This window comes from Schistocerca nitens, chromosome 8, assembly GCF_023898315.1.
Source record: "Schistocerca nitens isolate TAMUIC-IGC-003100 chromosome 8, iqSchNite1.1, whole genome shotgun sequence".
In the NCBI taxonomy this organism is placed as follows: Eukaryota; Metazoa; Arthropoda; class Insecta; order Orthoptera; family Acrididae; genus Schistocerca; species Schistocerca nitens.
The window spans coordinates 352,954,802-352,981,002 of NC_064621.1; positions in this window are offsets into that span (position 1 = coordinate 352,954,802).

The following is a 26,201-nucleotide window of genomic DNA, read 5'->3' on the forward strand; positions in this document are numbered from 1 at the left end:
GTACGCATAGGAAAATACATCCGCCCACCTAAAAATGTTAAACTTGGCTGTGGGTTTATGCGGGTCACTAGCAGCTATTATCTCACACAATATATCTCTGTAGTTTTGTACACGGAGATTTTGAACAATGCTATCAAATTCCGGTGGACAACACCTAAGAGGAAAAGGAATAAATACGGTCTCACAGAAATGAGTCTGAGAAGTCGTGATTTGCAACATAAATGCGGTTCTATTCATATCAGGGGTTTGCGCTTCCTGCCAGTGGACAGAACTGGGACGGAGCACAATAATATATTCCATCCTTGGTGACAAAGTCGCTTATTCGAGTAGATGAAGCTCTGTTTGTCACGAGAAGGGCAGATACGTGTCGACTGTGAGGCCTCGAGAAATAAATAAAATCTCAGAAAATTTGAAATGTATTGTTCGTGAGAAACCATCGTATTGATTTTCAAACATAGAAATTATACAGACAACCGGTTGCAAATAAATGTTTAGTACAATTGACCTAGGTTTCGACACCTACTAAGGGTGTCTTCGTCAAAATGAAATTTGAGAAACCGTAAAATTACATTGCGAGAAAGCAATGGTCAGAAATTAGAGCAGCTATTCTCAAGTCAAAAATAAAATAAAATACGGTCCAGAGTCGTCACGTTTGCCAAGCTAGGAATAACATCTAACGCCATAGGATTAATAATGTAGATGGAAAAAGACGATTACAGTTTACACGAAATTAGTGTTTATTTAGCTGCACATTAGCTCACGAAAATCAATAGCAAATATATTAACTTTGAAAGTGCATTTTTCCACTATCAGTCGTGACGAAAACTAACGTTCGATGTTCTGATTAACCACCGTGAGAACATGTACCAAATCCAGAAACAAAGTTAATGTTTGTAACATTGCGCAAAATAGGTCACCGAAAACACAGTCAAATAACCTGATTCCTGTGAAAAGCCAAAGTATGGGCCTGTGCCAAATAGCACTATTCTAAAACCAACGAAAAGTAAATGAAAGTAGCGCTCACATAATTATTATAAGTCCCTACAACGACCGTCTAAAACTCAATGCCATTTACTAGCAAAATACCACACGCGTACTATAACATAATAGCCGTAGAGTTTCGGTCATGTGTTCATCAGGTCTCATTTGTACTTCACCCCTAACTCAGATTCACTACATTGTTCAAAATCACCCGGAGTAAGACATAGATACCGGGAGCTGCTGTCCTTAGATGAACCAAACTGAGACGCATCTCACAATTTAACAACGGTTTTACTACTATGCAACTACCTAACAGCAATCTGAAGCTTCCCAATATTGTTTTAACCTTTTGTTCCTATTCTTTGTTTTGCAATTGCTGTGTATTTCAGTTCAGAACTACTTCATGGTCCAGTGTTTACTCGCCATTCATGTTGCACGCTTACGACGATTTTTTTATGTGCATTCGCTTTTAAGTACAAATTCTGAAACCAGTGTATACGTACCTAACAGATCAACAAGTAGGTGTATCGAATCGAAGTTTGTGGAGTACTTGGAAGTTTCTTTAAAATCCTAAATCTCGCTTGTTCGATTGTAATAAGTTGAAGTCTTTCAGGCTCATTGGGGATCATGCACATTCCTGATTGCAGCTAAGGAGGTACCTTCCCTAATCGGATGGGACCAATGGCCTCGCACTTTGGTTCCCCACCCCTCGCAGTTTGGTCACTCCCGCCCCCTCCCTCCTTCCTCCTCCCCCCAAAACAACCAACGTAGTGCAACGAGAACAGTCGGCCTAACTTTTCAGCCACATCCTTCTGTACAAAGAGTTGAGTAAAATTTCGAATTTTCCTCAATTTTTTTGATCTATATTATTTTCTCTTCCTGATCGAATTCACAAAAACAGCACAGTACCACTCATTATTCCTTCCGTCTCTGAAAATGTTACTGAGTTTGGTATGGACGTGAGGTGTGCAATAATCTTGACAACAAATACCGTGCATCCCTAGCTGCAATTTCTTTAGTTCCTATCTAAGACTTCGCGTACCAGTAGTGTTTAATATATTCGCTTTTATTTTTTCTTGCTTCGCTGGAAAACGTACCACAGAACTTTACTTTTCTGTTTTAAATAAAGGGTAGATTGTTATCAACTATACTTCACAGTTTACATCAACAGTATCAAAATTATGACTGCCTTTTGCGTCTTCCAATGGCTATAGATCAGCAGGTAGAACAGCGTAGATAGAGCGTCAAGTGTCAACGTGCAGTCCTAGCGGTCTCTTCCAAGGAAGCAGCCAGACTGTTCGTTAGATAGAAAAATGGCATTGTTAGGATATGAAATAAAAATTGGGTTGTAGTAGCCCAGATGAAAGAATTGTGATCAGTCTGTAAGAAAAAGTTAAAGATAATACTAAATTTCCTACGTCTGTCAGAAAAATAGTGGTACCTCTACAGGTTACTAAACAGTGAACATGTTTTTGCGGACAAACATTTTCTGATGATAATTTTAATTTTAACAGTTGTAAGTTACTTAATAATTAACGTTTTTTAAATACTGGTGTAATCAATGTGTGAAAAGAAACTTACAAAAGATAATGGTAATGATTTGTAAAAATGTGATAATGCTAATTCTAAAATCATCTCAGATGGTTCTGACCAATACAGTTCCACTATATGTGTATGTAACTCGAACATACTACTGTGTATAAGAAAAGTAACTCGAATAAAATTTATTTTCAGAAGTTAACATCATGTAATTTTGTCAAAATCATTTTTTGTAGAAGCTAAAATACTTAAGCTCCATAGGACATTCAGTTTAGCGAAACAGCTCATTAGGACTGTAATGAAATATAAACAGTTAAATCATACATACGAGAAACCGGGTTTAGTTCACAGCATCTAGTATCTACTACGGCAACAAAGAAAGAGCTGCAGTCGTCAAGAGCAGTATATCAAAACGTGTGTGGAAAACATTTTTCTATGTGCATCTTCAATTTTCAACGCAATAAATGATCCTTTAAATTTCGGGCGTGCAACAGCGGAAGAGAGAATGTTCCTGCGGTTAAACGCCCGAAATATAATGGATTAATATTTTTCTAGCTTTTACATGAGTGCGTGTTACGGATAATAACGTTAACGACATCAAACGGGGGGATGAACTGGGAACGTTACGCGTTATCACTGGTCTCTCGCACGGCACCAGTCTACTCGAACAACGCTATATGATGCAAAATATCCAGAAACCTACTAGTGGACATTAATATGCGATGTGTCTACTCTTCACCTTCATGACGACTTGAACTCTGATTGGGTAGCTTACAGTGAGATGTCTCAATGTCTTTAAGAGAATAGCAGCAATTTCTTTCTCAAGAATGGAAACTGAGAAAGGTATTGATGTTGGACACTGGGGAATGGAGCGAAGTCAACGTCCAAGTTGGAACTCTGACCAAGCCAGTCCATTACAGGATGTTATAGTTCACAAACCATTTCCTTTATGATACGAAGAATTAAAAATGTGCCGGCCGTTGTGGCCGAGCGGTTCTAGGCGTTTCAGTCCGGAACCGCGCTGCTGCTACGATCGCAGGTTCGAATCCTGCCTCGGGTATGGATGTCTGTGATGTCCTTAAGTTAGTTAGGCTTAAGTAGTTCTAAGACCTATGGAACTGATGACCTCAGATGTTAAGTCCCATAGTGCTCAGAGTCATTTGAACCATTTTTTATTAAAAATGTGTTCATATCCTTCTGCATTTAGCGCAATTGATGGACCACACCTTAGCCACAAGAAAAACCTCCATACCATTACCTCACTTCCTCCATACTTCACTGTCGGCTCTACAATCGATGGTAGCTAACGTCCTCCAGGCATTCATCAAACCCAAACCCTTCCATTGGATTGCCAAAGGTACAGCGTGATTTAACACTCCAAATCACATATTTCCTAAATGAACTTTTCGCTCTGCAGCGGAGTGTGGGCTGATACGCAACTTCTTGGCAGATTAAAACTCTGTGCCGAACCGAGACTCGAGCAGGGGACCTTTGCCTTTCGTGGGCAAGCCCTCTACCACCTGAGCTACCCGAGCATGACACACGAAACGTCCTCAAATCCTCAATTCCGCCAGTACTTCGTCTCCTACCTTACAAACTTCACAGAAGCTCTCCTGCATACCTTGCAAAACTAGCTCTCCTGGAAGAAAGGATACTGCGGAGACACGGCTTTGTCACAGCCTGCGGGATGTTTCCAGAATGAAATTTTCTCTCTGCAGCGGAGTGTGCGCTGATACGAAACTTCCTGGTCGATCAAAACTGGTGGTAGAGCACTTGCCCGCGAAAGGCAATCGTTCCCAGTTCGAGTCTCGGTCCGGCCCACAGATTTAATCTGCCAGGCAGTTTCACATATTTCCAGTTATCCACTGTAGAATGACGTCGCTCTTTACACTACCTTAAGCATCGCTTACTATTCATTGAAGAAATGAATGATTCATAATAAGCTGCGCAACAAATGTGCCCCATTCTTCTTCCTACGTATAAGTAATTGCGCTAGCTGGACTCCTGTAGCACTTTGGAACTCACAAGCGTTTCTCTGCGCTCATTTCAAGCTACGTTTTACAACCACCCTCCGTACTGTTCGACCGTCCCTGCTCGTCATTACATTAGTAATGTCTCGTCTTGGCTCAGCTGATGCTGTTCTATAGCGTTTCCAGCCACAGTCGCATCGTCAACAGTCTTCTTTGGCAGTTTTAGAAATATTGAAATGTCTCTGACGGATTTGTTATTCAAGTGACATCCAAAGTGCACGTACGAAATCACCGATGTCTCCCAACCGACCCACTCTGGTATTGCTGCTTCTCTACTGACGACCAAATATTCGCCTCCACCTTTAATAATGAAGGGTCTGTCTCTCGTGACATCTAGTGGTCACTTTCACATTTAATAACGATTTCCGCTTACTTTTGATCAGATAGTGTACTTTACTTTAAGAAGATTATGTTTCTACCAGATGGTGCTCGTATCCTTCTTAGCATAGTAGTATACAGAAGAACAGTACGAAACATTAAAGACAGTAAAGAAGCATGCGACTGAGAGTTGGACTTAATCATGATTGTTATTTTATTTGTGCGTCGATGAACCAACGAAAGAGGAAACCGTCGGAAAAGGAATAGAATTAAAAGGGAACAGATAGCTGTCAGTGGCAAGGCTGATGAAGATGCGGCCATTCTAGATGGATGTAAGGCAGATTTAAACATCTGTTTGGAGATTGGACTGCGTAGTTATCACCCAATATGGTCCATGGGTAAGTAAAGTAGAGGCGAAGGTAAGAAGGAAAATAACGATTTGCTCATCGTCAAATTTGGGAACTACTCTGCAGAAGAATAAGTGATAGTATTCTCTGATCTAGGAAGGAAGATAAGATTACATAATGTCGTCGAAGCAAGGAAGGTATCAGAAGAAGATTGTAATAAGCAAAGAGTCTATTGATGTCAGTTATAGATACGAAAACGAGGGAGAAATGCCTAAAAGTCTCCTTCTGGAATACGGCTTTGTATAGACGGCAAGTGTGGATCACTGGAAACAAGAAGAGGAAAGTAGCTGCAATTTCACTACTGGCCATTAAAATTGCTACACCACGAAGATGACGTGCTACAGACGCAAATTTAACCGACAGGAAGAAGATGCTGTGATATGCAAGTGAGTAGCTTTTCAGAGCATTCACACAAGGTTGGCGCCGGTGGCGACATCTACAACGTGCTGACACGAGGAAAGTTTCCAACCGATTTCTCGTACACAAACAGCAGATGACCGGCGTTGCCTGGTGAAACGTTGTTATGCCACGTGTAAGGAGGAGAAATGCCTACCATAACGTTTCCGACTTTGATAAAGGTCGGATTGTAGCCTACCGCTATTGCGGTTATCGTATCGCGACATTGCTGCTGGCGTTGGTCGAGATCCAATGACTGTTAGCAGAATATGGAATCGGTGGGTTCAGGAGGGTAATACGGAACGCCGTGCTGGATCCCAACGGCCTCGTATCACTAGCAGTCGAGATGACAGGCATCTTATCCGCATGGCTGTAACGGATCGTGCAGCCACGTCTCGATCCGTGAATCAACAGATGGGGACGTTTGCAAGACAACAACCATCTGCACGAACAGTTCGACGACGTTTACAGCAGCATGGACTATCAGCTCGGAGACCATGGCTGCGGCTACCCTTGACGCTGCATCACAGATAGGAGCACCCGCGATGGTGTACTCAACGACGAACCTGGGCGCACGAATGGCAAAACGTCATTTTTTCGGATGAACCCAGGTTCTGTTTACAGCATCATGATGGTCGCATCCGTGTTTGGCGACATCACAGTGAACGCACATTGGAAGCGTGTATTCGTCATCGCCATACTGGCGTATCACCCGGCGTGATGGTATGGGGTGCCACTGGTTACACGTCTCGGTCACCTCTTGTTCGCATTGATGGCACTTTGAACAGTAAACGCTACATTTCAGATGTGTTACGACCCGTGGCTCTACCCTTCATTCGATCCCTGCGAAACCCAACATTTCAGCAGGATAATGCACGACCGCATGTTGCAGGTCCTGTACGGGCCTTTCTGGATACAGAAAATGTTCGACTGCTGCCCTGGCCAGCACGTTCTCCAAATCTCTCACCAAGTGTAAACGTCTGGTCAATAGTGTCCGAGCAACTGGCTCGTCACAATACACCAGTCACTACTCTTGATGAACTGTGGTATCATGTTGAAGTTGCACGGACAGCTGTAACAGTACACGCCATCCAGGCTCTGTTCGACTCAATGTCCCGGCGTATCAAGGCCGTTATTACGGCCAGAGGTGGTTGTTCTGGGTACTTATTTCTCAGGATCTACAGTATGTAGCCAAATTGCGTGAAAAATGTAATCACTTGTCAGTTCTAGTATAATATATTTGTCCTGTGAATACCCGTTTATCATCTGCATTTCTTCTTGGTGTAGCAATTTTAATGGCCAGTAGCGTATATGATATATGAAGCTAAGATGGCGGCCACTGAGTGACGCGCGTTTCTTTGGCTCGCGAGTTTTTCCGCTCATTGAAGGTGTTACAGAGAAGTGCGGCAGTCCACAACGTGTGCATCCGACTAATCAAGAGTTACTTGCCGTGGTGTGTTGTTCTCCGTTGATTACCACAAGTGATAAGTGATAAGTGAGTGAAAAATGGGAAGAGCACGAGTAAGCGGCAGCAGGCGAGGCTACAGGGGCGCAGGCGGCGCGGGCGCCCGGTCTCCGGCGGCAGGTGAGGCCTCGCTTCCCGACATCGGGGAGCTCGTCCGGTCCCAGGTGAGTGCGGCGCTGCACAGCAAAGACACGCTAGACGTAATCGTGCAATCCATCACGGATTCTGTGACGGCCGCGGTCATGGACAAACTACAAGAGTCTGTCGGGCGCAACAGCACCGAAATCCAGTCTCTTAAAAAGTCCCTGGCCGCACAAGAGAAAAAAGCCGCCGACCTAGAAGCTAAACTGTCTGCGGCCACCGATGAAATCGAGCAGTATCAGCGAAGGAACAGCTTGCGCTTGTTCGGGGTAGCTGAAAACGATCGCGAAAACACCGACGACCTGGTCATTAGCCTCGTGCGTGAAAAACTTGGCGTGCGAATCGACGTGACCGATATTGACAGAAGCCACCGTGTTGGGCGCAGGATACCAGGTGTCATGAAACCCAGGCCCATAATAATTAAATTTGTGTCATATCGGAAAAGAGCTGAAGTGTTTGCTCAGAAAAGAAAACTCGCCAAGAGTGGGGTTACCCTGAGGGAAGATCTGACGCGCGAAAGACTAAAAATTTTGAACACTGCGATCACACAGTTCGGCCTTCAAAATGTATGGACCCAGGATGGCAGGATCGTAGTCAAGATGGAAGGAGGGAGGAAAACGGTGACGAACATGTCCGAACTGAAAGACTGAGCGAAATCTCGCGAGACACAAAGTCTCATATTGTACTCTGTCTAATAATAAGTTAATTAGTATTCTTTCTTTTCATTTTTTTACGTAAATATTGCTTCGTTAATTCTATAAGTACCATAAGTACTCTATTTAAAATCAGTCAATTGTTTCACATAAATATTGCTTCTTTATTTGTGTATCATAAGTGCTCATGTATATTCATATTGTCAGTCAAACGGGAATTAACATTCACCATTAACAGGAATCTCCTTAAAACCGCCTTTCTATATCTGTTATTTTCATCCTCGTCACTACCACTACTACTACTATTATCTTTTTCGTAAGCACCACTGCCACTTTCCATCTTTCTTTTCGCTCCCTTCTCCGATACCTCCAGCTTGTCTTTCACCTTTAGCCCACAGACGCTTGAGTCAGTCACGACCTTGGACACACCTGTAAATATGTCTTCCCCCGCGAAATCCAGCTTTTGTCCCTCTTCCGGCCAGCAGGTAAACGGAGCGCGCTCGGTCCTACAGGCGGCCACAATGGGACGGACCGGTTCCGGCGGCGGGCTCTTTGTGGCCCACGCGAACGCTCAGTCGCTAACGGCTCACTTCGACGAGTTCTGTAACCTGTTCTGCCAATCGCTGTTCCATATTATCCTCGTCTCTGAAACTTGGTTGAAACCAAACATCTCTTCCGACGCTATCCGAATCACTGGTTACACTCTCCTAAGGGCAGATCGTGAAACACGACGCGGGGGTGGTGTGGGTGCCTATGTTCGCTCTGATCTGAGACCTACTATACTATGCACATCGGATGCAAAGTGCGAAGGAGAAGCAGAGTTCTTGTTTTTCGAAATAAATACATCAAATCAGAAACTGCTAATTGGAGTAATCTATAAACCTCCAAACGTCGGTGCTATGTCCTCCTTTCAGTCTGCCCTGTCCTCGCTCGTGACACTGTATGAACACATAATCATTATGGGCGACATAATCATCTTGTGGTGCAGTTCTTCTTGTTGTCTCCGTGCTTGCTAAGAAAATGGGATGAGAAGTTCCGCCTTATGCAAGACACCTTTTTTCTCTTGTTTCACCCATACATGTTTCAGCACTTATGTGCTATCATCAGTGGGTTCATTTTTATTTTAACTGTAAATTTGTTGTTATCATATTAACATTTTCGTCGTTTACAACATTATGTAAAAGTTGCATTTATAACTTAATTGGCATTGGCGAAAAATAACATACCTTACATTATATTATTGTCCTCTTATTTTGGTAGCTGTTATGCTACACAATATACAACATGTCATCTGCAAACAGCAAAACATAATTTATTTTCTATTTGCTATGTATTTACGAATGGAAATAAGACTATCATGTTTTCTTTCTGTAACTTACAGTTTTGAGGTTGTGGTATGTTTTCCTGTTTTGTTGGCGAAGTAAATAATATAATATATTGGTACAGATATATAATATATTGGTACAAATACGTAGATGACATAATTTGCTTAATAGATGAACCACTGTCCCGCATAAAAGAACTTCATGATAACATAAACTCCATCCACCCACAAATACAATTCACCATAGAAACACAAACAGATGAAAAACTTAATTTCTTAGATCTCACTATACACAAGAGAAACAACAAACATGAATTCACAATCTACAGAAAACCCACACTCACCAGCACCATTATTCATAACCAATCCAATCACCCCATAACCCACAAAGAAGCCAGCTTCAGATATTTACTTCACAGGCTGAACAAAATACCCATGAATAAGCATGACTACACACAAGAACTGAACACAATAAAACAAATTGCACAGGAGAATGGATATGATGCAAAGAGAGTAGACAAAATAAACCACAAAATACAAAAACAAACAGCACATAACCATGAAACACACACACATACAAACACAACTCATCACACAACAAATCGGCAGACAGTAAGCAACAAATGGCACATAATGACTTACAACAACAAAGCCACACACAGGGTGGGTAATATACTAAAGAAACAAGGACTCAACATAGCATACAGAACCAACAACACAATACAGAGCAGACTTGGAAGAATTACCTCCAACACTGACAAATACAGCCAGTCTGGCATCTACCAACTTACCTGCAACTGCTGTCAATCTGTATATGTGGGCCAAACATGCAGGACCTTCAGAACCAGATATAATGAACACCTCAGAGCACTGAAAAGCAATAGCACACACTCAACATTTGCAGACCACCTGGTAGCACACAACCACCACCCAACAAACATTGAAACTGACCTTCACATCCTAAAAACTAGCAGCAGCCTATACCAAAAATTAACTATAGAAGAAAACTACCACATCCAAAAATCAATAGCCCAAGGAAATAAAGAACTCAATGAATACACATCACTGTGCAACAAAACTCTCTTCGCCACAATAGAAGAACTATACAAGTAAAACACACACACACACACACACAAATCCTCTCTCTTTTCTTTCTTTCTTTATTTCATTCTTTCAGTCTCTCTCTCTCTCTCTCTCTCTCTCTCTCTCTCTCTCACACTCACACACACACACACACACACACACACACACACAATCTCTCTCTCTCTCTCTCTCTCTCTCTCTCTCTCTCTGCCCCAGTACTCATCACACACAAGCAAACCCACATAAACCACACACAACTAACACCAAATACAATTCAAACTCGCGCGCCTCAGCTAGCAGAACACGCAGAACACGCTGCGAAACAAATGAACGCCACACAGCCACAACAACACGTAATGGCAGCGAAAACTCTGCTTATGTTTTGAGTATTCGAAAAACTGCATTACCACACGAACACAGGCAAAGAAGTAAGCCCATTTACTTCGCCAACAAAACAGGAAAACATACCACAACCTCAAAACTGTAAGTTACAGAAAGAAAACATGATAGTCTTATTTCCATTCGTAAATACATAGCAAATAGAAAATAAATTATGTTTTGCTGTTTGCAGATGACATGTTGTATATTGTGTAGCATAACAGCTACCAAAATAAGAGGACAATAATATAATGTAAGGTATGTTATTTTTCGCCAATGCCAATTAAGTTATAAATGCAACTTTTACATAATGTTGTAAACGACGAAAATGTTAATATGATAACAACAAATTTACAGTTAAAATAAAAATGAACCCACTGATGATAGCACAAAAGTGCTGAAACATGTATGGGTGAAACAAGAGAAAAAAAAGGTGTCTTGCATAAGGCGGAACTTCTCATCCCATTCCCATTATGGGCGACACAAACATCGACTTACAGTTAAAATCTCCCTCTGCAGAAAAACTAAGCAGACTGTTCCACTCCCATGATATGAGTTTAACACCGCTGGACCCAACTCATCACACGCCACACAGCCATACACTCATAGATATAATGGCAACAAAGCGACCAGATAAAATAATTCGCGCCAATCAGACATCCGCTCCAGGACTCTCTGCTCATGACGTGATATTCTTAAATTACTCAGTGCATACTACCAAAGAAAAATCTCACCTGGTAACCTACAGAAACCTAAAAAATGTTAACCATGACGCTCTTCAAAAGGATTGCTCAGACATCCCTTGGTATGATATAAGCAATGAACCGACTTTAGACGGAAAAATTCGGGAATTATGTCGCAAAATCATTGCACTGTATGATAAACATGCTCCTCAACGCACTGTCAAGGTAAAGAGAGCTCCCGCTCCGTGGCTCACCACTGCATTACGCCAGTTAATGAATAAACGTGATGCTGCACATAGGGCCTTCAAGCGTAACCCAACTCCCGAGGCGTACGAAGCTTATAGGAAACTCCGAAATAGAACCAAGCAGAGCGTGAGGAATGCCAAAATCAGACATGCCCGCTCTGTCGTATGCGGCATATCAAAACCTGCTGCACTGTGGAAAAAGCTGCGCAGTTTCGGTATAGGGAAGCGAAGATCTGACGCTGTTTATCAAGCGTCTGCAGAAGAATTAAACGATTTCTTCTCAACAGCTGTAAACTGCCACGCAGCGACAAATTACCAGCCCCAAGATATCAATCTCTCGAGAGACAAGTTTTTCCTAAAACATGTCACTACCGGCACAGTACACAAGGCATTTACGAGAATCTCTTCCGAGGCAGTAGGAAATGATGGAGTGAGCATTGGCATGATCAAGAACGTCGTAGACACTATTACTCCAGTTATCACAGACATCTTCAACCTGTCTCTTGTCAGTAGTACATATCCTACTGAGTGGAAGCAAAGTTTAATTCAACCTATACCCAAGACTGACAACCCTAAGTCGCCTGGTGACTACAGGCCGATCAGCATACTACCTGCAATATCTAAAGCCCTAGAATACATCGTCCATGAACAGCTGACGGATTACCTCAAAACTCATAACATCCATGACAAATATCAGTCAGGCTTTCGAAAGCACCATAGTACAGCAACTGCATTAATCAAAGTAACTGATGACATTAAACATGCTATGGACAGACGTGAAGCTACCATCCTAACACTGCTTGACTTTAGCAAGGCTTTTGATACAGTTGACTTTGATATATTACTAATTAAAATGAAGCAGCTGAATTTCTCAAACAGCGCAATACACTGGTTCGACAGCTACCTCAAAAACAGAAGTCAACAAGTCATTTGTGGGTCGGAAAAGTCGTCATGGAAAAACGTGCGCTCTGGAGTTCCCCAAGGCTCCGTCCTTGGTCCATTACTCTTCTCACTGTACATTAATGATATTTCTTCAGTGATTCACTCCTGCAACTACCATCTATATGCCGACGACATCCAACTGTACATAAGTGCAAGCCCCAAGAACATTGCTGACGCAGTAGCGAGTATGAACGCAGATCTTTGCTCTGTTTCTCGGTGGGCACAGAACCTAGGTCTGAAACTAAACCCCAAGAAATCCCAGGTCATACTTATATCTCATCCAAAGTTAATCAGTCGGCACTTTCACGAAACAGTCCCTCAAATACACCTCAATGGTACCCAACTACCATACCAAAAAACAGTAAAAGACCTTGGAATAATCTTGGATGAACACCTAAACTGGGAAGAACAAACAGTTACAGCTTGCCGGAAATCGCTCTCCTCCCTACATGCAATTCAGAAATTTAGAAAAATATTTCCAACCCATGTTAAACAAAAATTAGTCCAAACACTAGTCTTGCCTAATCTTTACTACTGTGATGTAGTTCAACACGGCACAAATAGTGAAAATTCGAGACGCCTCGAGCTAGTGATGAACGCTTGCGTTAGATACGTATGCAATATACGGTTGTACGATCATATCAGTCCTCCATACTCCCAGCTAGGTTGGATACGCCCACATAAGGCACGCGATCTCCACACGATGTGCTTACTTCATCGATTTCTTAGCCACTGGTGCCCCCAATACTTATCTTCTCACATTAAACACCTATCATCATTCCACAACCGCAATACCAGATCGGATACGTCTAGCATCTTGGCTGTACCTTTACATAACACAAAATCTTTCTCCATGTCATTCTCCATCTCGGCCATACGACTATGGAACGCGCTCCCCTGTGATCTGCGTCTTATCCGGAACCACTCAACATTCAAGAGTGAACTCAAGACTTACATATTAGGGACGGTATAGCCACCATTGTTGGGCCCCTCTCATCTCTTTCTATCTCCTCTCCATCATAGCTTCGAATTTTACCATTCTATTTCTCTTCCTCTAACCTATCTACCTCTTCTATATCTCTTTCACCCCATTCTATCGTCTTATGTCTCTGCTTGATGAGAATAACTCACAAGCTGCAAGAACATAACGAGAAAATTCCCAACTAGCAATAGGACTGACATTCATAAAAGAAAAATATGTTTACTTTCATATACATAGTCATTATTATTATTATTATTAGTATTATTATTATTCTGAAAGGTCTCTGTTGGATTCCTTTCATGTTTAATTTCTCAAATTTGTTGTCTTTTATGGAATAAATTCCTCTTCTAAATTTACTGTGGCGTTTCTGACTATCTGGGAGGAGACTGAGTAGTGGAACGTGTTACTTTTACACGTAAACAAGAACGATCTCTCACACTACTACACTTTAAAGCACAGTTTATATGTAATTCTTATATGTAATTCATGTCACACAGTCTCATACGGAACCTACATCCGCTTTCTTTTATATACTGTGTATGATAAGATACTGTCATCCCCCTTCCCTTCTGTGTGAGAGGATGAATGATCAAATGTGTTTGTAGCTGCATGCTTGAGGGTAGCAGACAAGGCTGTCTGCTAGAGAACAGTAGGACCAACGTTGAAACAGGTAGCTACGGTTCCTAAAAGCAGAGAGGTTTCCATTCTTAGTATGGTCCGGTCCGTCCCCTGTCATGTTGGTATAGGAAGCTGCCCCTCTGGCGCCTTCCGTTTGTCTTTGTGAGCGACTCTCAGGAGCACGCTGGGTAGTTCAGTGGCAGTAGGCAGTTGGAGTCCAGTAGTAGCGCAGGGCAGTCCAGCAGTTGCAGTCTGGCGGTGCGAGCGTCTGAAGTGGTAAGATCTCCGGCCAAGCGCGTGTCTGTTAAGTCCATAGGACAATGGATTTGTTAAGTTCAGGTTAACTGAGAATTTAATCATTTTATTTCGGGTTAGCTTTAAAATAGCTAAGGTTATCTTTAATTGCAGCGGAGTGTAATTCTCGTGTCCAGTTCAGATTAATTTGCGGTAGTTGCTTTGTTACTACTTTGTGAGTAAAGTCGAACCACGTGTTGGTCAGTAACTCTAAGTAAGATCAATCTTAAATGCAAATGCTTGTGTGATTATAACGTATCGTCTTGAAAAGATTTTGAATATACCAACTTTTCTTTATGTTCAACCCACGTGGCGTGCACTTTGTGAGACCAGTACCACGTGCTTATATAACTGTTTGACCCATCAGGTTAGTAGTAAGACGTTAGTAACCAGTTCGAGGTTTTTGTTTTGTAATTTGCTTTTTGATCTAATTTATTTTATTATCTAAATTATTGTGGAGTTATACGCTTTCTATAAACCAAGTTGACCACGTGAAGGGTAATTACAAGACGGACAGGATTGTGCTATGAAAGCAAATTCTTTAACTGAAAATTTGAATCTGTTTGTAGTGATTAACTTTCTGTTGCATGTGTTTCAATGTTCTTTGTGTGTTGTTTTATGAATGCAGTGTTGTACCCAGTCTCCCAATCTTGGCCCCATATTTTATGTGTTCCGTAATATTCCAATCTCATAGTCTCACAATCGTAAATAAGGCACCAGCTCAGTTATAACTCACGTATAATATGCTGAAATTTCAATGAACAATCTTTAAAATAAATTTGGAAATATAAACTGATTTCTTTCTTTTTATTTAAATTCTCCTTTTATATAGATATATTACCCGTTGTTGTATGACTGTAAAAGATTATAATCAATGTTAATCTGATTGGTAAGGTGGTAAACCTAGACTAGTTACCCAGTCGTGAAACAGTGGCCCAGTAAACACACGGTTAATCTCCCAAGACAGCTCACAGTTTTAAACCGCTTTCATGGTCTAATTAGCACTCGATTTCAGCATACCAAATTCAAGTCACAATCTTACGCAATTCAGCAAAAGCAAATTAGAGTTTCAATCTTTCACATGGCGACCCTGTTCTGTGATTCCGCTAGACTCTGGAATCTCTGAGACGTTAGATTGCAAGCGTTGTATAATCTTAATTTTTTTTTCCCTACAGCGCTCAAACAACTTTTGCGTTGTTTCTGAGCAGACGTTCAAAAGATTCACGGCGTTGTTGAGCGGCGTTGTGTTGTTTGTCTTGTTTTGTTTTCTATATTTGTTTGTTCTATATATGTGTGTTTTTTTTTTTTTTTTGCTTGTAAATTCCACTGTTTCGAACAAAGATAAAAATTTGTTTTGCGTATGAAAAAGTGCGTACTAGGTTGAGTATCTTTCGTGTGACTGTCGTAAATTTTGGGGGACACATTTATTGTGATTAGTGTGTTGCGTACTGGGTGTGAATTGCACTAATGCTGACACGTAACCAAGCTAAAAGTAAGCGGTCCGACAACTTAAGCAACATGGACCAAGGGGATAATTTGATTTCCAATATTAACGCGTCGGGCGGTTCCGAAAATGCAATGGGGAATACTTCAGACGAAATGCAAAACAGCACGAACGGCCTCACATCAGAGCCACAAATTAATGTGCCTCCAACTAACCAAATTGATTTGGCAGAACTCGTGAAAGCCTTATTACAACAAAATAAAGAATCGTTCCGAGAACAAAAAGAATTATCAGAAAAATTGTTCCGAGAACAAAAAGAATCCGAAAAATCGATCCGCGAGCTAGGCGAACAAATGACGCAGAAATCCGAAAAATCGATCCGCGAGCTAGGCGAACAAATAGACAAAAAATTAATCCAGCAGACAAATAAAGTTGACAAGTCGATGCAGAGAGTGTCCGATGATATCTCACAAAGAATAAACAATCTGGCAAGTGAAATAAAAAGTGACATTATGAAAGAATTAGGCCGTACATTTGAACAAATCGACGACCGTCTGCAAGCCCTAGAACAGAGCAAGCGGTGTGGCGAGGCCGAATCTAAAGAAAGCGAAGAACGGCTACTTAGGAATTTCCAAGAGCTGAGAGAACAATGCCAAAGAGATCGTCAGCAGGTACTCTCGAGGGTCCAGAAGGCTGAAACGCATTGTCCCACGGTCGTTAGCAACACAATAGCGGACAACAGTTTAGCGATCCACGCGTTGGAACTGCAGGTCGAACAATTGAAGCAGACTGGGGCGGAGGACAAGAGACAAATAGATGAGAAGATCGCGGCATTAGCGGACATTGTAGGCACGATGAAGCTGACGGAAAGCGAGAACAATATCACACAGGTAGCGGCCGCAGAGACCGAAGAAGTGCGTTCGCTTCTTAAATTCCAGAAGGGACAGTTTGAAGTGAACAGACAGCACAAAGCTGTAACAGGCGATTTACAAGAACGCGTGGCGCATCTGGAAAACCGCATGGCGTGTGATTCTGAACTCGCCAATAGCAATAAAAATAGCCGTACGAACAGTGCAGAGAGGGACTCCGGCCATGAGGGAGCTTTTGACGACAGGGAAGAATGTAATTTAAGGGGCAGACATGAGACAAATAGAAACATTCAAGGGCCTCGCCAGGAGGAAATGCGGGGATTTGATTTCAAACATTTCCTTACGGTAAGAAAATTTGAGATATTCCGAAATTCTCTAAAAGGCATACATCCACGAGCATGGCTCGAGCAATTTGAGTTCTGTCTTCCTCCCGACTGGGCAAGTTCACATAAAATAGAGTATATGTGTGGCTATTTGGAAGGCGAACCGGCGAGTCGTATGAGGTCGGCAGCGCGTCACTGCAACTCCACTCGGGAGTTTCGACAAGCCTTTCTCTCCGCCTATTGGTCGGAAGCGGCACAAGATAGGGTCAAACATGGCATAATTATGCTGCCAAATTTGAACCAGTCTGGTTTCGGCAGCCCTGCACGCCTATTCGACCACATGCTGCAGGCAAATCAATTTTTATACGACCCATACGGACCTGCGGAACTAATTAGGATATGCATCACCAAATTGCCGATGCACTTGCGGCACGTCATTCTTGCGGGACGATGCAAAGAGGACGTGGAAACGTTTAAAACGCTTCTCCAAGAGTTGGAATACAATACACCAGAATGCCCGCCTAATCAGGCACAAAGTTATTACGGGGCTCAGCAGCGCGATCGCAGTCGTGGCCGTATTACTAATCAACGGCGTGACTGGTCGTCGCGACGCGAACGAAACAATAATCGAGACAGGCCGTATAGAAACTGGGGTAACAGTCGCGAACACAGGTGGAACAACAGAAATGATCGAGGACGTAGACAAGATCGTGAACGCTACAGGTACGGCAACCAGAATCGTTACTACGATGAACACGGTGGGAGTAGGATTGTAGGCGGAGCCCCACATGATGTTGAAATTCGGCCGGCCAATCCTAGACATAATCCAGTAAATGGAAATGAACGAAACCGGCAATGACAAATGATCAGCCCAGAAGGCGCCAATCGGAACAAATGAGCGACATGGCAAATGAGTACATAGGATTTATAGAGAGGAGAATGAATTGATTAGTTTAAATTTGTGGCGTATGAATTTTGAATAATATGTTAGTAAAAATAATGATAAAGATATTTTTATGTGATTGATTGAAGTGATGTTGTTAATTTGTTTTCTTTCCTTGTGCAATTAGGATTTAGTTTGATTCAAACGTAAAGATAAAAGGTTTCCTTGTGAACAAGTGAAATGCTTTTTTTTTGTGTCAATTGAAAAGAGTCGCTCCTGAGAGAAGCAAGATCGTTGCTGAAATTGCAAAAACTCAGGGGAATATCCGATCTGTGGGTATTATGGGTCTGGCAAACCCAGGTCCCCAGCTGTTAGTAGCCTTGTTTCCGATTTTCTGCTTTCAGTGCTACTATCTATCTATTACTATTCTATATCTGTCAGTATAAATGAGGATCTCTTACTATAGTATGCGTGCTGTATGAAAATTTTAAGTTACGAGAACTCTGAGAAAGGAATGAGTAAGTTTGGAATCTTGAAAACAGGATGTGATAATACGATTGTTTAACCATTGGCTTCCCAATATACGATGATTTGTTAATATTGGTGATATATGTCTTTTTTGTTCTTTATAGCTGAGTACGTAAAGTGCTGTCTGTGGATTTCGTAAGTATATTGATTCCCTTCAAGGTGAAAGAAGAATTGTGGTTTGTGTAATTTACGTGGTCCTGAAATATTATTGTGGTAGTCAAATACGAGCAGTTTTTCAGCAAATGGAGAATGGAACGGAAATATGGATCCTTTTTGTAGTCTTGATTGATGTTGAGCCAAAGCCTGGAAAACTTATTCTGCGTTAATACTTGTCCCAGAAAAGCGACGTTTATGTGTTTTGTGTTTTGCTGATGCTGTGAGCAATACAGCCTACTGTTTTCGCTGGTGCGGGATGCACTGCAGCCTATATGATTTGTACTGAGGAAATTTCCCTCTTGAAGGTAGAGGATGGTTAAATAATTTTGATTATGGGAACGAAGGAAAGCTTGGTTTAAGGTAATAAGGATGAAGCAAAACATTTGTCATTTAAACTACAGGAGGATTCGGATCTTTTGTGTCTGTTGTAAGTTCAATATGTTAAGATGATACTGTTTTACAGAATAGAGGTGACCACAATTTTGCCATTCATGAGAAATGAATCCAGAATAACCACCACAGGCGAAATAACTGATTTGAAGGCGAAAGGTAACGTAAAGAAGGAACGAAATCGAAGCAAAATGGGTAAGAAAATGTAATATAACCTGTATAATTAAAATATTTTACCTTCTCAGAGCCGTCTGTGTGATTAATTCTAGTGACAACGTAATTTTAGATGAAATTTTCTTACTGTGTTATGTGTGAATCTATGAGTATGATAAATGTATAATTGCGAGTCTCTTTTCAGGTGTGTGAACTGGTATAAATGTTTTTGCGTGTAAATAACCATTGTTCTTTTTACTGTGTATGTTTAAGGAAAGTTTCTACATATTTATCATGTGACAAGACGTATGCCGCGAGCGTCAAGAAGAGTACGAAGTATAAAAAATGTTGTAGTGGTGTAAACACTTTGTTGAAGTAGCATTGAAGTGGCTTGTGGGATTAATTAGTAGTGGATAGAAGTAGAATTTTGAGTAATGCATGTGTATGGGTAGTTAGTTTGTAGAATAGACAACAGGTGTGCATGTGTGTGTGTAAATAACATGTGAACCCCATGCTCTCCTAACCTATACTTGCGCAAGGCATAACCCTATTCATTTTAGTGAATTAATAAGTGGCATTTGATTTATTAAAACACAAGTGAACCACATTAGTGATGTGGATTTAAATATTGTATTGTCAGTTCATTTAATTTTTATTTTTACATTGTAAAGTCATTTCACTTTTATTTTTTATATTGTCAAGTCATTTAACTTTTAATTTTATATTGTCGATTCATCTAACTTTGTTCTTAAAAATTGTGAAAGACAATACTAAGTGATATTATGTATGACATTGTGTAATCACATAAGGATGATGAAAAATTTCTGTAAATGCAGATGAGAACGTGAAAGCGAACCGGCAAAACTCTTAAGAGACAGCGGGAGCAGCCAGGTAGTTGTAAACTGGCGGGTTTCCCAGCGGGACACGCTGTCAGGCCACTTCGGGAGCGCGGCCGACAACAAAAGACCCTACGCCGCAAACACTTTCCCTCATACCTGCAGCTAATGGGCGGCCGCCCCGCGCGACCCTTCCTGAAGGGAATGACCTGAGATGGGCGAGCGGTCCACCGCGCGGAAATCCATCTCCTGGCAACGCACCTCACGCACGCGACCGTGACGAGACGGCTGCGGTGTAACAACACAAAGGGCGTGGAGCCTTTTGACAGGTACTGTCCAAAGAAACTTGCAGACGTCAACGACGCCTATCGACATTTCCTGACGGATGCCTACTGTCAAGCGACAGTAATTCATGGTTAGATGTTCTCTGGTCGCTAAGGGTGACACGAAGAAGAGCCATTGAAGTGTCATCCTTGCCCAGGAATATCAACCTGGCATGTCAATCGAGGATACTGCACGAATTTGACAATACAAACATGGAACAAAATCGAGATGTACGTGACACAAGAGAAACTTCATGAGAGGGCAGAGACGGCGGGATCGCACGCAACAGATGGACAAAAAATCCCTACTGACAGCTGCGGCGACGAACCCCCTCCCCCTCCCCTTATATTGTGCCACGGAACAGTGGAACTAGTGAGTGTATTAGTGAACAGTGATTATACGGTTCTTAGTTCAATGCATATACGTGTGTTTCTGTCACAGAAACTTTGACTCGTGTGTTTTGCAGGGACTCGATTTATTGGTCTTTATTAAACTTTGACTCATGTATTTTGCAGGTGTTCTATATTTTTGTTTTGTTTTGAAACTTTGACTCTTGCATTTTGCAGGTGTTTTATTTATTGGTGTTTTGTTTTAGATGTTGACTATTGTACTGTTTTATTGATCAATGTTTGTTCTTGTGTTAGCTATTAGATTTGTGTTATTTTGTTTGGTAAATTCATTGCTGTGGCACTGCTTCCTTTATCAGTCAGATTGCTATTCATTCTCATTGGACTGTGATCAATTAGCCTTTGCATGGGGCATATTTATTGTGAGGAACCCCTTAAGGGTAACAATCACACAATTATTGTACTTTCAGTATAATGACACAGTGCTCATTGTTTGCTAACTAACTGAAATATTGTAGAGTGATTAAATTAGTGCCACATAGTTAGGTTAATTCTACAGATTATTAGTTTTATAAGATATAGAATTTTTTTGCGATAACCACTTAGTAAAACATGTTTTTTTTTGTCGATTTTTTGCCTTTTGCGAATTGTGCATTGTAATGTTCTACTTTATGATACTGATGTTATTTGATGTTCTTTTTTTTTTAATTGCTGTGGCACCTTTGCTATTTTCATAAATTTTGCCTGTTAATAAACAGTCATAAATTTGCCTGTGATCAGTTGGCTCTTGCAATGAGCAAATACTGGTGAACTCCATAAGGGTAACAACCAGAAATTGTTTTCATATTAATGACACAGGAACCATTGTTTTTACTTGCTGACCGATTTAGGTCTACATGATCTTTTAAATAGGTGTCACAGATTGTGTGTTTTTATTTTTCTCTCTTTGAAATTGGTAGATTGTAAAGATGTTTGAAATTATTGTTTTTTAGCAAGTAGCTGGTGACCTTTTGCCTTTTTTCTTTACACTTTTGGTTTAAGTAGGGTGTGAGAAGCCTGCTTGGGAATGTCCTAGCATGGCCAGAAAATTCCCTGCACAGTCTTTTCCCGGAGCGTTGGGGTTATGAAAGGTCTCTGTTGGATTCCTTTCATGTTTAATTTCTCAAATTTGTTGTCTTTTATGGAATAAATTCCTCTTCTAAATTTACTGTGGCGTTTCTGACTATCTGGGAGGAGACTGAGTAGTGGAACGTGTTACTTTTACACGTAAACAAGAACGATCTCTCACACTACTACACTTTAAAGCACAGTTTATATGTAATTCTTATATGTAATTCATGTCACACAGTCTCATACGGAACCTACATCCGCTTTCTTTTATATACTGTGTATGATAAGATACTGTCATCCCCCTTCCCTTCTGTGTGAGAGGATGAATGATCAAATGTGTTTGTAGCTGCATGCTTGAGGGTAGCAGACAAGGCTGTCTGCTAGAGAACAGTAGGACCAACGTTGAAACAGGTAGCTACGGTTCCTAAAAGCAGAGAGGTTTCCATTCTTAGTATGGTCCGGTCCGTCCCCTGTCATGTTGGTATAGGAAGCTGCCCCTCTGGCGCCTTCCGTTTGTCTTTGTGAGCGACTCTCAGGAGCACGCTGGGTAGTTCAGTGGCAGTAGGCAGTTGGAGTCCAGTAGTAGCGCAGGGCAGTCCAGCAGTTGCAGTCTGGCGGTGCGAGCGTCTGAAGTGGTAAGATCTCCGGCCAAGCGCGTGTCTGTTAAGTCCATAGGACAATGGATTTGTTAAGTTCAGGTTAACTGAGAATTTAATCATTTTATTTCGGGTTAGCTTTAAAATAGCTAAGGTTATCTTTAATTGCAGCGGAGTGTAATTCTCGTGTCCAGTTCAGATTAATTTGCGGTAGTTGCTTTGTTACTACTTTGTGAGTAAAGTCGAACCACGTGTTGGTCAGTAACTCTAAGTAAGATCAATCTTAAATGCAAATGCTTGTGTGATTATAACGTATCGTCTTGAAAAGATTTTGAATATACCAACTTTTCTTTATGTTCAACCCACGTGGCGTGCACTTTGTGAGACCAGTACCACGTGCTTATATAACTGTTTGACCCATCAGGTTAGTAGTAAGACGTTAGTAACCAGTTCGAGGTTTTTGTTTTGTAATTTGCTTTTTGATCTAATTTATTTTATTATCTAAATTATTGTGGAGTTATACGCTTTCTATAAACCAAGTTGACCACGTGAAGGGTAATTACAAGACGGACAGGATTGTGCTATGAAAGCAAATTCTTTAACTGAAAATTTGAATCTGTTTGTAGTGATTAACTTTCTGTTGCATGTGTTTCAATGTTCTTTGTGTGTTGTTTTATGAATGCAGTGTTGTACCCAGTCTCCCAATCTTGGCCCCATATTTTATGTGTTCCGTAATATTCCAATCTCATAGTCTCACAATCGTAAATAAGGCACCAGCTCAGTTATAACTCACGTATAATATGCTGAAATTTCAATGAACAATCTTTAAAATAAATTTGGAAATATAAACTGATTTCTTTCTTTTTATTTAAATTCTCCTTTTATATAGATATATTACCCGTTGTTGTATGACTGTAAAAGATTATAATCAATGTTAATCTGATTGGTAAGGTGGTAAACCTAGACTAGTTACCCAGTCGTGAAACAGTGGCCCAGTAAACACACGGTTAATCTCCCAAGACAGCTCACAGTTTTAAACCGCTTTCATGGTCTAATTAGCACTCGATTTCAGCATACCAAATTCAAGTCACAATCTTACGCAATTCAGCAAAAGCAAATTAGAGTTTCAATCTTTCAATTCTTGATTGTTATAATTAATTTTTGATTGTTATAATTATCATTGTACTACGTTTATAATCTCTATTTTTTTTCTTAACATTAATACTGTATAACACGTAATATGTCCTTAATGTTCTGTAGAAACTGAAATTTGTTGAATCTGAGTATGCCTGGTTAGGTGTAAGAGAGGGCCTGAAGGCCCTAATCTTGCCAGGTAAAATAAATGCATAAATAAATAAATAAATAAATATTAAAATTTTTTTGAAATCGGAAAAATACAACAAAAGTTCTTGGACTGAGTCGTCTCCCATTTAATACTGCCTGCCGTCTTTCCATTAATTCTGAAGTGTTTTTGTCTTTTCTGTTCACCGAATAAGTCTTTTAGATACACCACATTTGCGATTTCGTCACATTTCTCCTGCTGCAGTCTTCGCTTTACCTTCCTCGTATTTTCCATTGGTTTCCTTACTATGTTTTTGGCCGGATACTTTTGCATTTCCTTGTTGCGTCAGTAGAAGCGGGTATGTTTCTATAATCTTCTTTACATCCACTGATGAGTCAGAACGTTATGAGTACTGACCGGCGCCAGCCTGGTGTGCGCACGCGAGGCGGCACAGAACGTGGAGGCCGGAGGAATACCTACACTATAGACCAGGGCAGAAGGTGACCTGTGACAGAACTGGCGAGTGAATACAATGCTGGTGCAGGCAAAAGTGTTTTGGAGCATACTGCTCAGCGGACATTGTGGAACGCGTTCCGCAGCGGACAATCCTCACATTTCCTTCATGTTCACCCAACGACGTTGTCCATTACGATAGCAGTGGACACGGTGAAAGCTTGCTACTTTCCATTTAAATTTGATCGGAGTATAACAGGTACGGCATCTGTATCTGTGCCCTGAAAAAATTCCTCTTTTATACAAAATATTGACTTGTGAAGGAACATCAACGGTCTCTGACTTGAAGAAATATTAGGAAGTAGGCAGAATTTTCGTAGCGCAAGGGTAAACGTAGGGTAACTTGAACACGTGTTCAAGTAATTTTAAATTACGACCAAGACGCTCAACCCTTCTAATGCAGTCTGAAAGTGTAATGCGTCCTCTCTTGTAGAGAATATGCGTTCTATGGAGATGTAGACTCCGCCTTGTATATCCTACCTATTCGTAAAATCCATGAAACGTAATAGCTACTCTCAATATGTTCAGGATCTCGGTCTCTCAGACTTACTGTATAAATGCAGTAACATGCATATGAAGAAATAAATGTTGCCTGCCGACAACAGTTTACCAGAATAACGAGTCCACTGAAGGTAGGCCGCATTCAATAAATTGTGCTTGGGTCATGTAAGGACTTAGGCAAAGGGTAAGTGACCATGAAAACCTAGTAACATATAATTCACTGTAAGATGTGAAACCTTTGAAAAGAATTTGAAAAAGCTATAGGTTATTACGCAATAAATAAACTCGAAAATTCAGTAATGAAATTGCCTATGTCCTCCATTGGATCACTTGGAGTACACCGTAAATCAAAAATAGAACGAAAGTAAGCCCATATAATGTCTAATCACCGCAGTATTATTAAAAAGTGGAAAAGTAGCGTTGGCCCTGTTCTACATTCACAGATGACTCAATGAAAGACCGATGTTGACCCTAGCACATGACACGAAGCCTCGATAAAAAAAAAGAAAAAAAAATTGGTCACAAAGACAACAAATCTGCAGGGCCGAAAACCATGTAAATATAATACCTCAACACGATGACAGATAACGCTCTCTCACCACAATGAACTTTCCACTCTGCAGCGGAGTGCGCACTGATATGATGCAAGTGAATATGTCATTTTAATTTTTTTAAGTTATCGACGTGCACGTCAGATGTGTCTATTAAACAATATTTGGTCTTGTTGAGACACAGTCTTTGCGCACTCTGACACGTTCTTAGTTGAAGGTGATGGACGTGTTCAGTAGTAGCCTACTGTGTTGACTTGTGATTGTATCTGTTAGGTGAAGAAAGATGTATCGTAAAGGATTAATATGATGTGTGCCTTCGAAAGCGAAGAGAATATAAATTTTGAATATCGTCATTATTTCTGGAAAAAAGATGTTTGAGGTAAGACTGCACCACTGCTCAGCTAATTTTTTAGAGTAATTATTGTCAGCTAGTTGACATTCTGAGATCTGAGAGAAAGACCATCTCACTTCCCTGAGTAATGCACTAAGAAATCAAATGATTAAGCTATTTGGGTTTTATAGACATTCTCCGTTCACAATGTACCCTCTTCAAATCATTGTTCACTACGTTAAGCACAGTGTTATCAGACCAATTTATGCGTGAAGATCGTGCGAAATTTTACTTTGTCGTTTTGAACACATACTTCATTCTAAAACCGTTGATTTGGAATATCGTTTCATGTCAATAATTACTGTCTCCATCCCACTGTTTAAGGAACGTTTATCATTACGCATTATCACACTGCATCATGTGATACGCAACAGTATGAATATCGTTTGGAAATTTCATCTAAAAAAGAAATCTAACTTAGTTGCTGCCTGCTTGCTGTTTCCTATTGAGTTTTTGAGAAATCTGCAACAATGTTGTCAAAACGCGAGATGAGTGGAAATTTTCATTACGGCCAGCTAATTGTTT